Source organism: Dermacentor andersoni, chromosome 3, assembly GCF_023375885.2.
Source record: "Dermacentor andersoni chromosome 3, qqDerAnde1_hic_scaffold, whole genome shotgun sequence".
In the NCBI taxonomy this organism is placed as follows: Eukaryota; Metazoa; Arthropoda; class Arachnida; order Ixodida; family Ixodidae; genus Dermacentor; species Dermacentor andersoni.
Window position 1 is genome coordinate 157,965,660 of NC_092816.1, and position 15,347 is coordinate 157,981,006.

The window sequence follows — 15,347 nt, forward strand, 5'->3', positions numbered from 1 at the left end:
CAATATTCTTCATTGCGTAATCCATCACAGACCACCACGTGGCTCAAGTTCGCAAGCAAAAAAAAAAATTCCAGCGTCACCAGATTTCCATCACGCAGTTTACCACTCACCGATGTTCTCCGACACAAAATACTGCTAATCTGGCTAACAAAAGAATTGTGGAGGTTCACGTAAAAGAAGAAAAAAAAAAAGCGCCTTCACCTGGCGTCCACCCACCCCATACAATGTGCTACTGCACCACGCAGAAAGCCGGCGGCGGCTTTGATTTGCCAATCAGGATCCCTGCACGTGTACCGGCGCACAGTACGCAGTGACGTCGTTGCGGCGGCATGACGTACCCCAGGAGAGGCCAAGTGACGTATGAGCACTCTTCCAACTTACACTTGAAATATACGAAATATACGAGAACGTTGCACACCGAACAATGCAATTGGAAAGAGTCACGATTGAGAGTAAACTATCCTCGCACTATTTGCGTACATCCGCAGAGTTCATTGGGATGAGAAGAAGTACTAATCCAGAGATTTTTGAGTGGCGCCTTCTCGCGTATGACGTCAATGGGAGGACTCCGCTGCCGCACCGCGCGCGCGCTCGCTACTTGGAGGCGACTTGAAGCTGACTGCCGACCTCCTCTGCTCGAGTTTTCAAAATGTCAGTCTACATGTTTGCTCGGACCAACATGTCCGAAGTGTACCAGGACACTATTCCCTGCAACATCAGCGGAGTAGTCATCGTCACCATGCTCAATGTGGGTTGCTCGTGGTGTCGTCTGCTAGTTATCAGTGTGTACACCTGCTCAACGTTGGTTTCTCGCCGTTGCTGTTCGGTTTCATGGCGCACTCATCATAGTTCGTCGACCCTTTTTTTGGAAATGAACTGCAGGATTTCGCATTCAGCCGCGGTCCCTGTGCTGTAATAGTGTGTTTCTCTGATCAGCGCATGCTGCGTGCTCGGTCGCCCACTCCGTTTGTCACAGACATTCCGTTATTGTTGCTGCACAACGAGTTAAGCATATAATGAAAGAAGTTTGACGCAATTACAAGAAGCTATGTGGTCACTGCGGTACGTGAATGCGTGCACTGCTTTAGCGGCATTGCAGTACAATGCCGTCTGGAACGTCTGATGGAAGCACGGACAAAATTAGTTGCAAAACAAAATTATATCGTCTTGTGCTGCAGTATTCACCTACGGATCATATTTAATCAAAATGAATTACTTCCAACGTGACACAGCTAGCCCCTGTATGTTAGTCGGCTTAGGTTAACCCTTTCTTTCCTCGCTCCTGCCGTGGTTAGCGTGCACATCCCCTTGGGTAAATTCGTCCAGCGATGATAGTTAGTGCTATCGCGTAACAAAATCAGGCTAAAGAACATGCGCGGATCTGCGATCGCAAACACCAGAGGCCAGTGGAGCTGGGGGAAGGTCAGTAAAGCAGTGCCAATCCGCACACAAGACCCACGAGCGCCGGCAGAGCGTCAAACGGGGTCCGCCAAAGGCGTCTACTACGGCGTCCGCGATTCGCGTGGCGAATGCTATAGTAGACGCGGCGGTTCTCTCCACTCTACGTGGCGGCGGGAGAGGAGGACATCGAGGTATCCTAGCAGCCGCCGGGGAAGAATGCACCTCCTCCCTCGCCGGATCCTCCTGCCTCGCGCGCCACTGGAGAGCGCATGCATCCGCGCCGCGTCCGTCGCTCGCGTGCGTGACGCTCCGTCTCCCCCGCTAGGCTCCACCCACCCTCGCCGCGTCGCTATGCTGCGCAATGGCATTTTCATGCTCTGCTTTAACTCTCTCTCCGCGCTCTCCCCCAGCTTGGCGAAGCTGCGCACGTCAAGAGAGACCCATGGAGCTTCTAACAGCTTCACTGTGAGACTTCCCGTCATGTCATAGTTCAATCATCGATTGTTCTCGCACGCAAGTGGCCCTTTCGACGTTATGCGACTCACCAGCGGATGGAGGTGATCTCGGTGTTTGCAAAGTCTTCGTTGATTCTGATACTGCTTTTCCTCTGGAGATGTCTGTGCTTGTAACATTATCGTGTACTGCCATGCCAGACTCCACCATGACTTCTTATCTTTCCCGTTCGCTATCATCACTGTTATGGCAGAATCCGCTTTGATACCCATATCCAATCCGCACCTGTGTCCAGTGACCATCCTGCAAGGTGAGACCTTATAATATGTGTAAGCTGTCACGTGTATAAAAAATCTTTACGTTCACGATGGCACCACCCGTTTACATCTTTACGGCAAAAATTCTGGCTCAACAACGCATTCAGCCGTTTTCGACTGCGGCGATGTCACCTTACGCAATCTCATCGCACCCAACTTATTACCATCCTTAACGAGTTGGCATCTTCATTCGACTGCCATCCACCATCCTTGGGTCGCACGATAAGTGCCTCTCATATCATTGACACTGGTTCACATGCCCCTTGCAATAGCGTGCGTATTGCGTTTCACCAGGGGAGCGCCGACTTATCACGGAAGAAGTTGACGGCATGCTGCAGAGCAGCGTCATGCAACCTTTTGAGAGTCCTTGGTCATTACCTGTCGTTCTACTGCTCAAGAAAGATGGCTCCATTCAATTTTATATTGGTTAACGCCGCCTTAACAAGTATACAAGAAAAAGCGGTTACCCACTGCCTTGGACCAACGACGCTCTTGATTGTCTGCAAGGTCCACAACACTTCTGATCTTTAGATTTCCGTTCTGGCTATTGGCAGGTTCTCATGGCTGAGGCTGACCGCCCAAAGACAGCTTCCATCCCTCCAGATAGCCTGTAGAAGTTTAACGTTATGCCATTCGTGCTCTGCAATGCACCCGCTGCGGTGTAGCGCATGACTGATACCACCCTTCGCGACCACAAGTGGAACACTTGTTTATATTACTTGGATGGCATAGTTGTTTTCTCAATGAATTTGCGACACATCTCGTCCATCGGCATGACATCGTAACATCTCTCACTTTAGCTGGCCTACAGCTCAACCTAAAGAAGTGCCATTTCGTTGCCCGAAAATTAACTCTCTTGGTTCGCGTTGTCTCGAAAGGCGGCATCCTTCCCGATCCCGACACGCTTAGCGCAGTCGCCGATTTTCTAAAGCCCACACTTATCAAGGTCCTACGAAGTTTCATAGACCTGTTCTTATTTTCGTCGCTGAGTCCCGAAATACGCCTTTATCAACGCACCATATTCTGCCGAGCTAACGCGTCTAAGTGCGCTAGAATTCCAGATGTTGCCCAATAGGCTGAAGATCCACGCCAGCTGGCTTACTCGCAAACTAGCTAAGATACAGGGCATCAGAAAACACGATGTGACAGTCATTAGGTGATACCCAGCTTTCCTGCCGGTCCGATTGTTTGACTTTGGATACCACATCACACCCCTAGCCTTCCTTCTAAACTACTTGCACGGTGCCACGGTCCGTACCGTACCATCGAGGCCACCTTACCTGTGAACTATATCGTTGAGCCAGTCACCCTATCGCCGGAACTTCGTTGTCGGGGTCGCGAGACAGTGAATGTTAACCGCCTAAAGCCATATTACGAGCCCCTCACCTTGTCTGCTCTCTGAGTCGCCAGGATGGCTCCGTTTTCGACCCGGCGCCAATGTAATGAAGCAGACGCGCTTCGGGGTTCCACTTGCATCGCAGAGACGATGACGACGACCCGTGCGGTGATTAGGACAGGCCTCGTGCTGTTCGCTGCTGCTAGGCCGCTGTTAGATTTATTACCGCTTGTGTAAGTAAACTTCATTACAGATGGAAGAAAGTAAAATTCTTGTCTACGTGTGTGGATTGAGCAAGAAGCTACGCATGAATCAAAGATGCAGAGGAAGGAAAGATTCTGTTTTGAGCTTTCCGCTCTGTGCTCTTAGGTGGATATTTAGTTTTCTGTTTTCGCGGAAACGGGCGTTTAGTGCATCCAGGCCCTGGTGAGACCCCTGTCACACGGGCACTCTAAAGTCCTTTAGGTAAGGGGACATCTACCGGAAAGGCGTTCAAGTGCAGTGACACACGACAAAGGAGGATCTCCTTTACGGCAAAGTGCCTTTTCGGGACAGGAGATCGCGCAACTACTTTTCGAGCGGAAAAGGAGTTACTCTCGTACACAGCGTGCACAACTCGTCAATAGAAGGAAACCTCCCACACAACTACGGTGCCCATAGGTATTTTTTTTTTACCTTGCGAAAATGTTTTAATTGTTAGCGGTGATACAATTTGTCGAACGGTGAAGATTTCCTCTAGCTATACTCTCAAACGCTCGCATAACGTCGCTAGTGCCGCCATGTTGAATTCCGGCAGTGTCGTCGTCGTTTGCTGCGCGCATGTGGTGTGTTCGCGTCGCGAGATGGAGACTGCACAATCATCACCCGCAGGAAATACCCAGAAGAAACCACAGTTGTTGGAATAACATATTGAATAAAACGCGTTACGCCTGCGCACACAAAGGAAGGGACGACAAAGACGTGAAAAAGGACGACAGAAACGTGTTCATCATCAGAATAAACAGCACGCACAGCCGTGATACAGAATTCTAGCCACTGTAGCCGTGACGCACAGCAAAACACCGGCTGCACATAGTTGCTGGACCAAGTTAAATGGCTGCTAACAACGCAAAAACGCGAATAAAATAAACGACTATAAGCATTATTAGCCATCAACAATGTAAACAGTATATTTTTAGGTTCTACAGTAGCTAAGTGTAATTAAATACGCAGATTTTTAGGAATGTTTTCTCTCCTGTGGCTTTAACAGCCAGCGCTATTTTTCTTGCGGCGTTCATCTGAAGAACAACCTAAAGAAGTTCAGTGCGGTGCCGTGTGTCATCGGTGCAACTCCTTTCTGCAAAGGATCCTACAGAGTAGCAAAAGGGGTTTGCTGGAAAGGACTTTAGTTTTGCCCGTGTGTCAGGGGTATGAGACCCGCTGCTAAGAATAAAGGGCGCACCTGTATGGACGAGCTGTCCATGATGGCGGCCACCGTGGCCGGCATGGTGACCGTCATAGTGGTGGGCTCGTGGGTGCGCGGTCGAAACGAGGCGAGCAGCCGCACCCAGCGACGCCACGTAGACTGCGACGCCGAAGCCGTGGCAGACGGAGCCGCCGCGGGTCCCCGTGGCGAGGAAGACCATGGGCTGAGTACTTGGGTCTCGCCGTCCTCGGATTGCATGGCGAAGTCTGCTGTTCTTCTTGATGTTAATGATGATGATTCCTTGTGCATTGACAAAAATTTGCTGTAGGGGTTATGCCATGAATCGGGTGGCAATTTAATAAGTGAAGAGAGAGAGAGAGCGAAATAAATAAATGTTTATTAGTGAACCAGAGAGAGAGAGACACAGACTTTCTCTCTTCCCTTTCAGGTGGGCGGCTTGCTAATACCAGGAATCCGTGAGCTGCAATCCATGAGCGAACCAAAAAGAGATGTCAACGAAGGTATGAAAGAAACTGATAATAAATCAAATTACGCAGTGTATAATAGGATAGTCGGCATTGCATAAACAGATACATGTAAATAGAACATTAGTTATCATACGAGTAAAGAAAATGGTTGATGTGAGCAATAACGTAAATTTTGAATACCCTGACTCTATTATTATGATTTGTCTTTTGCCATTTCAATTTTTTATTTCAATAAAAGACAAATAAGCGAATCCTGTAAACGAGAACTATCATTTGGGTAATCTTTTTGTGTCGCGTATATAGCTTCGCAAAGTTTCTCAGATTACTGCCCTAACCAAGATCTCAACACCGACGCTTCCAGTCAGAGATCATGATGATGATTTTCCTATATTATGGCGCATGCCCACTAAGGGAGCTAGGCTACGTATCGGGCGTCAGGAGGTAGCTTCAGAGAATTTTCATTTCAAGAGGACAAATGTAATTAAAGTGAAAAAGAACAGTAGTGCTTCCTCTTTTTCACTATCTAAAAAACAGTTCACTCCATATATGCCATCATAATGATGATGCCCCTATAGGCTGTGGGGCCTACCAAATATATGGGATTCGCCAGGATCCGTGTGGCACCGGATGATTCTATTTTATGGTGTCTTTGTTTTACTATATTCTATTGTACTCTGAGCATCGGGAATTACGGATAGGAATGCTTTTTGAGGCATTACTTCCTGTGTGAAACAACATGACTACTGTGGTAGTTTCTTTGATTTAGGATTTCGCCATTTCTATTCGATGTTTTCTTTACATGCATTTCTTTAAAGTCCTAGTTCTTTACTATAGCAGTCCCTTATCAAGGAATCCTTAACGTAATTGATAGAGTGAGTTAGTTTCTATTCCCCATCACGCATAATTTTTACTTGTTGGCAAATCTCTTATTGCGTGTTTTTTTGTTCGTTCCCATGACGCAGTTTTTATTTTCACGGTTTGTTTGGGCCACCCGCTTCTAAGCCTCTACCACAGTGGAACCATGGCTGAGCACCACATTTTAATGCCATATTATTTATTAAAGCAAAGAAATAAAGAGCTTTCATTTACAAATTGATAAAACACTCTTGTTTGAAACGTAACTGCCTGCGTGCGCTCTTTATAGATGAACATAAAACCTATAGTAGTCACAGCCATGGTATTTTGCTAAAGAAGGCTTGTGGGCTGGGTGGCCGCAGTTTTTACAGCTTCTGGAAAACAGGAAATGGCCAATATTATCCTTTGCTATTCCACGCCTACGACACCATGTATCTTACTTAGTTTATTCCAAAGTGCACCAAGGCACGAATGACACAGTTTTTGTATCGAGTGCACCGCGTTTATCAGGTTTGTTTATGAACTTCATTTCCAAATTTGAAAATGTCACCACTAAGTCAATAACTTGGTCTACACTAAAATAATTGACGTTAAAGTAAGGGACGACTTATTTGCTTCGTGAGTGGCCTGAGAAAAGTTCTGCCGCATCAATACAGCAATCAACAGCTAGTGATAAATAAATAATTTGAGCATATTGAGTGGCGTCATATTGTCTCCGTCACCACCTGCTCCAGTAATGACCTTATGGCCCGAAAAAAAATTTGGCGTAACCCCTCGTTCTCCGCACATGTGCCTTGTGCGCTTACAACCCTGCTCCCCATGCGACTTTTGTTAAATACCTCGGACTTCATACTGATAGCATTCATGGGGGAGGTTCATCTTCCTCTACGGCGCCGATTTGTTCGCGAGGTTTTCGACAGCACTTGTAGAGCTGATAAGATTAATCACTAATAAACTTAACGAACTCGTCGCCTATGATAGTTGTGGTAGTCCCCGAGCTATTGTTATAGGCCGCGCTACCTGAGTGATTCGCCTCTGGGAACGCTAGTTTAAGGAAACCAATCTCGAAGACCATGCGTTTGCGTAGTGCTGACGTCAGAAGCCATTGCAGGCTCCAGAAGAACGTCATTCATCGGTGACTGTATGAAAGAGAAGGAAAACTCCGACCAAAATTTATTTTATGAACCCGACATTTCGGAGCCCGACCGGCTCCTCCTTCAGAGTAGAGATGGCGTAAGGCGTAGCAGGGCTTATATGCGTTTTTGGCGCTTTGACAGGCGCGCAGAAACCATTCGTAGACTCTGTGCGTAAACGGCTGGAAGTGCCCCTGGCGAACAATTGATGTTACCTGGCGCCTTCTGTATATGCCGGGATTCCACAAGGAGCCTCCGCCGGTGGTTTTTTTCTCTCTTCAAGACGGCAGCACCATGGAGGCTAAACCGGCGATCAAAAAGCTCGCAGTGTTCTGCCGCAGCACTGCGTTGTCTGTTTAGATTGCGAAGGTCATTCTTGTGTTAGCGACCACACAAGGATTACCTTCGCCAAAAAAGTATGATGCACAAGATTTTGAAGCCTTTTTATCTACTTGGTAGATACTTGAACAGTAGTGCGTGTTTTATTTTGTTGGCCTATGATTGTATATGACGGTTGAAGAAGGTCGTCATGACTCCGTTCGTTGTAGTAATTGTGGCTAAAGAGTGAACGACGAAAGCATTCTGCTTCGTGGCTTTATATCTTGAGTGACAGCACATTTATTTAACGCTTAAGTCACACACAGTGAAGTGCGAGTAGCACGGGCATGCATAGTTCTGGAAGGATTTGAAATTGCAGCGTTCCCCCGGTATCCAATCTTTGCAACTGCCCCCTTGAGAATAAACCCGTTTATTTGATATCCCTCGTTTCTGCTTCCGTCTCCGGGGGCAGCACTCGTCAAGTATGCAAAAGGGCCAGTTCGTTGGCATTTTTTATCCCATAATTCCTTGTGGTACTCCGGCGAATTGCCATTCTTTGTCGCGCCAGAGGCTGAATAGATTCGCCCACCAAGGCCATATTTTATGGGCACAAATGCTCATTGACAAAAATCGGTTCATCAATTTCGAAACCTAAAACTGTTGCGGTGATACTGCACCGCTTAGCGCTCTACAACAGAGCCGTAGCGGAGACCCTAGAGATGACCTTTAGGACAATGTTCGGGTGCTCCTAATTATTTGAAAAGAAACGGTGAACATCCTCTATGTCTTAAATACGAAGGTAACATTGCAATGACGACTGTAACTTTAATATCATGTCACTCAGACAATGAAGAGAGCTCCACGGTGGACCTTTCATCTTCCTCGCTGTTCTTGGTTCGCACTTTTTCACCTCGGACAACTGTAGAGCGACGTGCTGCACATCCTTCGCTAAGTTGCCTAAAGTTGAGTTTGTGAATGTTATCGTAGCTTTAATTTCTTGCGTTTCGTTTAATGATGTCTTGTCATCAGCTACGCCCTTGATGTCTGGTCAAATGCACGTAATGATCATCTCAAGTTTGTGCGACATGTCAACTAACGCTTTGCCAAGTTCTTTTATAGTAGTAGGTAGCCTGTAAGTCAGAGCGTTCCCAAACACTATAAACGAGTTTGTCATTTCAGACATGGCGAAAACTAGAGAGCAGAACAATCCAGGATACGAACACTAAAAGCGTGTCTACATTCTTAGGGACGCACCAGCCACATCAACCTTAACTGGCTAGAATTATCAGCCGAGCTCCGTTACAGTCATCCACTATATTGTACCTAGGAGACGTAAATCCAGCAATTATTCAATTCTATCAAGGTACATGCTAAGCCGGGAATGCAACTACGACCATGAGGAGATGTTTATGCAGGTTACAAAAGAATAGTTAACGTCGATCGAGAAAAGCAGGTCGCAGCGTTATTTACACAGTCATGTCGCCTTCAGGGCAGTGCCAAACGAAACAGCAAATATAGTCGTCCGAAGCGATAACGAGGTTGGTGACCGCACAAGTGGTAAACATGGCGCATTGCAGATAGCGGATAGAGTGATATGAAACCCGCTTTCGGCTCTCACGTTCAAAGTGCAGCACAGCCCCCAGAGCAATTTGCCTAAAAATCGCTTGGATTATTAGGTATCGGAACAGGGCTATATCTAGCAATTATCTTTTACCAGGTGCGCACAGATTTCAGGAATTTATGCGTCCGTTCCTGAATACTCATAGCACAGTGTGGGTGTAGGCCGGTTGGTTATTCATGATTTGGGAAGTTACCGCAAGAAAACACGAGACTCGAAGAAAAGGACAACCCGAAGCGGTGGTCCCTTTCTTCAAGTCTCGGTGTTTTCTTGCGGTGACTTCCCAAAATCCTGAATACACTTCGAATAAACATCGAGCGCAATTACAAGTGCTGTTAAGCTTACGTAAGCTCGAGTAAAAACGCTATCAACAGTACCAATGAGGACTTTATGTACAAAACAAACTGATATCTAGGTTATCTATCCTAAATCTTGCTTGCTGTTAATTATACACCTTGACTGACACTCCTCTGTATTCTGTTTTGAGACTATGCATTTGGTACCCCAAAAAATATGATTTGCTGGGGTGGCACAGAATAATAAACACAATAAGATCCGTTGTGTACCCTCACAACTGTTGTAAAGAGAAATATTGACTCTACATTCATACTTAGTAGCCTGTCAGCTGAGTAAGGGCAGCGTAGCCAGCAGCATTGTCATAAATGCCTTACATGGAGGGTACAAGTAAAAACAGAAGGCGTCTACATTTCTTGCACGATTAATAGAAATGCTGTGCTGTAGCGTGCATGAAGTTTTAGCCCCTGGCAAGCCCATACACAATTGCAGTAAAAGGAAGGATTTAGACGCGAGTAATAAAAGTTTGACGGTCTTCACATTAGGTAGATTCCACGTAACAAACAATGGTATTTAACCTGCGGGAACATTTCGCACGGCAACGCACTGAGGCGTTATGTGCAAACCTTAATTGAAAGCCGAAGGGTTCCTGCGGACCAAAATCCTTCGTTATGGAGACCCATTGCTGGTATTAAAATAGTGAGGCGGAACAGCATTGTGGCAAAACCGCCGATAACCACAGTCCTTTCTCTTTGCAAGACCGACACTATGTAAAACCTGATCTTTGCTGAACACGTTGGGTGGTGTATGATGAACTCCAGTCCACCGCGAAAGGGCCACGCAACGGCGTGCTTATGAATGCTGGCGCTCAACTGAGCACAAAACGAGAGCACGGCACAGTCGCGTCTAGTTCCACATCGCACAGACAGCTTTAAGGCGTAGCCCGATGCCTCTGACGTAGGGCTCCGCACTTCCTCGACGTAACCTCTCGAACAGTAGCAGGCGTGGCTGACCCTGATGGCTAAACGATCAGGCATCCATGTTAGAGAAGAAGACGCGGCTGTAATCACATCGTACAAATGGCTTTGGTACGAAGCAGAGTAGCACCTCTTTTGCGGCACATCCCGTGTTGCTGCATGTGAGTCAGACGAAATGATGCCGGCCGACTGACAATGCCGGACATCCTTGACGGGCTCTTCTTGCTTATTCATTTGAGAATTTGTAATGGTCGGAGCTGCGTGCCAGCGTTCTGCTATGGATGGCGTGCGAGATTTCAAGTTACCGTGAGGATAAGACCGGCAACTATTTCGTGGTAAAGTGCACGGTACACTGCAGGCGCCTGGAAGGAGTTGGAACTGTTGATATTTGTTGCCATGCGTTCTGAGCGGCCGGCATTCCTGAGGTCGGCACTGTTCAGCGGCATGACCTCCTTGCCCACAGTCGGCGTTACGTGACGAACGAAAGGACAGCGTTGTTGAAGATGGGAGGCGGGCATTGGTTTGAAGGTCGTCGACCGCTGCTAGTAGCGAAACGGAGCGTTGCTCGCACATAAGCAAACTAAGGGACACCGAAGCGAGACGGCATTCAAGCTTGTCCAGCTGCGCCGTCCTGTTGGTAGAGGACTGGCCGTCGGCATTTGGGTATTGCAGCTGTTCGCTGTGGTCTACGGGCGCCATTGGCGTTTTGTTTTCTGGCTGACTGCGCGTGCAGCATTCGCCCTGTTGGAGTAGAGTAGAATGGCACCGACAAGCGATAATATAGTGTAGTCGGAACGCGCCAGCTTCTGCGACCCTAAGGTCTCTTCTGGCCTGGTAGTCTAAGGACGACTTTCCATAGCTGTTCGCAGAGGCGTCCTTTGTAGTGCCATCAAGATTCCCTGCAAAGAAAGATAACCCTGACTCCAAATGTAGAACTGAGCTCTTCCCCATTTTGGCCTTGCTACCGCTGTGACAACTGGATAATGCGCAATAAATCACGACCTAACTTTTAGTTGTTGTAAAGGGATTGCTGAAAGTAGCATTCATCCGCTTCAGGGTGGCAGCAGTTTACGATTCACCTTCCTCTGCGCTTGTGATGTGACCCTGCGACCACGGATGGCTTTCCAGGTTGGATGCGTTGTGTGCTGGGTATCCGGTGATTCAGTATGGGAGATGGTACAGCCACCATTCAGTCAGACCGGCCGTTTTAGGAGAAGTGAAAAACTGGCTGCTGCCTACAGAGCGCAATACCACTGGCGTCACCATAGCTGCATGTTTATCTGATGCCTAGCCTTGCCGATACGCGCGCCTTATCGAATGTTTGTCGGAAACCACTTGAACTTCATTGCAGTGCCAAGCTTTGTTTGCCCTCCATGATTAGGCAGGCGCAGTTTTCGTGGAACGCAATCATTGTGCTTTTTTACAGTTTTTTCTGTATCCATAGCGAGATACTTAAAGAGTGCTTTCTATCTGGCGTTGACAGTGCCACTTTGCCGTGAGAAGAAACCAATGTTACTAAAAGGTTCACGGCCTGTGTGCTTCCATGTTATAACCTCCATTGTATAATGTACGAATTTGCGTCTTCGTGCGTGCTTTTGATAGCAGTTCTTCCCTGGTCCAGGCGCTTTTCCCTTTCATATCATTTTTATGTTTAACCTCTTCCACTGCGTGAAAAATGAAGACGGAAATACCATCTTCTATGTCAGATTCTTATCAGTAGTATTTTATGATCAAGGCAACCTAATGTGCTACGTAATTGGCAGCAATTACAGATGTCAAAGCTTTTGTTATGTTGTGCTTAGCGATCCTGTAGATCTCCAGTAACTCTAAATCTTACAGTTCAGTTCTCCTGTAAGTAAGATTCTGATGACTTACATTTTATTTCAAGGTAACTTGGCTATTACGCGCTACATTTTGACATCCGCATTTTCTTGTAATCAACCGTGTCTTTGTCTACTCTTCTTCCACATTGCATCAATACAGGTATCTGCAAACTCTTATTGCTCACCGTTTGTCCTTCTTATGCCTTGACATTGCCTCAACCTTTAATGTGCGATTCGGCTAGCGCGAAAATTCTCCATTGCGAGTGCTGCTGGCGACAACCGAATAACGTAAGAACGAAAATTTGTTTCCCGCTGCTCAACTATGAATAGAAGATATCGCGGATTTCTGTGATGGACTTTTTCAGAGAGTCGATCACGTCTCTAGCGGCATACCGGATAAAGATGCGGCGGCTCCGCTGTCGTCTGCTACCGCCACGTGTTTGCATGGGCGTTCTGAGAGGCGCCAGGGTTTTGTTGTCTCTGGTCAGCAAGTGATGCGCTAGCTGATTGAATGTCTCCTATATGAGCATGTAAAAACCCACTCATCGCACTTCAAAGTTTCGACGATCATGTAGGTGAGCATCTTTTGAGTAGTTTGTTACTCGAAGCGCAGTCGGCAAGTGTCCTACACAGGACCGTGCGTTTTTCTCCTAAAACCTCAGAAAAAAACATTTGCGCTTGTCGCAGCTCTGTTCTTCCTCGAATTTCGCAGACAGGTTGCATGTTGTAGCCGAGGTCGTTCAGTGTAACACTTCGCGTTGTTTCTTGGCTAGTTTGCAAATTAAAAAGAATTGCGAATTTGGCTTTGTCTGTCGCTATCGGTTGTATCACCGAACGATTAGTGGAAGTGAATCTCGAAGGCGCTTCTCTGCGATGTTGCAGACGGTGGAAGTGGCCTAGCTAGTATGTTTTACATGTGACTCAGTGCGAGAGGCGCAGACGTAGGCCACTTCAATGTATCCTTTTTGAAAACTAAGCCATGTAATAGTAGGAGGTCTTATGGTGAACGATCCGAACTATAGAATACGGGCTTGCTGTAAAGCTTTTAAAAGTAAGTGTAAGACGCTTTTAAGAAGTGAAGTAAATTTTAAGAAGTGAACGAATGTCCCAATGCAGGCGTGCGAAATAACAGTGGTTATGTTTGTGGTTCTGATTGGTCACCTGCAAAAAAAAATTAGAGTTCCAAAGTTTGTCAGCGCACGTAGAATGGCTGAAGACGCACTACGTGGACGACTTCAGGTCACGCGTGCAGCCACTGTGATTGCGCAAGGCCGTCCTGCACGGCCTCATATTCCAATACGCCACTGCGTCGGAGGACCTTGAATGATCCGAAATAACGTCGACCTAGCTTTTCACGCATTTCACGCCCACCGTTTCGTCATTGAAACTCAAACGTGCCGCCAGGCTAGTATAGCTCATACAACGTCGCCAAGGGTTGTAGTGGCTGCTGTGCATCTTTCGCTAAGGATTGAAGCTCAACAAGGCAAGCTGTCGGCGGCAGCATGGCGCTGAGCGTCGACGCCTAAATTGTTTCCATAAACTAGTTTGAATGGCTTCATCTGCGCTGTGCCTTACACTATCGAGTTCTGGGCGAAGGTCACGTACAGAAGGACGGTCTCCCACGTCTTTTGTTGGATGTAGACGTACATCGATAACAATTTCGGCTAGCGTCTAATTCCGGAGTTCCACGAGTCCATTTGTTTGCAGGTGGTATGCAGTTGCCCTGCGGTGGCTTGCCTAGCTATAGATTGCAGTACGCCTTCAGTAAGCTGCCTTGTAAAAGCAGCTCCTCTGCCGGGGATGAAGTTTTCTGGGGCATCATATCGTAGCACGGTGTCATCGACGAAGAATTTAGCTAGTTCCTTCGCACTGCCTTTGGGCAGGGCTTTCCTTTCGTGGTAATGGGTAATGTAGTCGGTGGCCACGATGGCGCACTTGTTTGCAGATGTTGACGCTAGAAAGCACATAAATAAGTGCTTCGACATCTGCTAGAACGGCTTGCAAGGAGATTGAATAGCCTGTAGCAATCGTGCCGGCCTTGTCTATGGTGTCGGGAATCGGTGGCAGTTTCGGCAGGTCGTGACGTAATGAGCGACGTTGGCCGCGAGGTGCGGTCACTAATACCTCTCCATTACCTTTGAGAGATTAAGAGTTAAACCCAGGTGCCCAGTGGTTTGATTGTCATGAAGGGCTTGCAGGATATCTGACCGCAGTGTTCATAGCACAACGACAAAAGAGTTGGCACGGATTGGGCACAAGTGCTTCACCAGGGCGTCGTTTCGTATGCAAAACGATGAAAATCCGCGCCTAAACACCCTTGGGACGAAGTCGCGTCCACTCACCGAGCTCGATCGGCGAAATAATCGGCTCTCATTGTTCCAAGGAAGGCGTCCTCGTCTCGGTCGTCTTGTCGTTGATCGATAACGACAAAAAGCATCTTTGTACGGCTGGAGGAGGCCTCAAAGCTGTTTATGATTGTACCTGAGGATACTCGGATTATTATGGAAAGCTGGTTCAGCAACTTGGACCATAGAGGTAGGTGGGCAAACTATGAGAGGACAAATCCATTCCTAACAGCAGCCATGTATGCGATATTCGTGCCCTCATTCACGTGATTACTTCTGGATGAGGTTCGCCACCATTACCTGCGCTTTTCCTCCGTGAAACTGAACACTGCTCATTGTGACACCAATATCACGCTCCATGCAGGTGATGGCCGTTCTCAACGATGACTTCTATGTCTTAGGCTGCTATTGCACCGGCGGAAATCATGGTGTTGGCGCGTGGCGGGACACCGACGTGAAGTACACTCAAGCCATGGTGATTTAAAACTATGTCCGAAGGTATCGCTTGCTCTGTGGACAGCATGCATAATCGACCTGAACTTTAGGTCGATGACTGTGTCATGTTGACTCAAGAAATCTATACC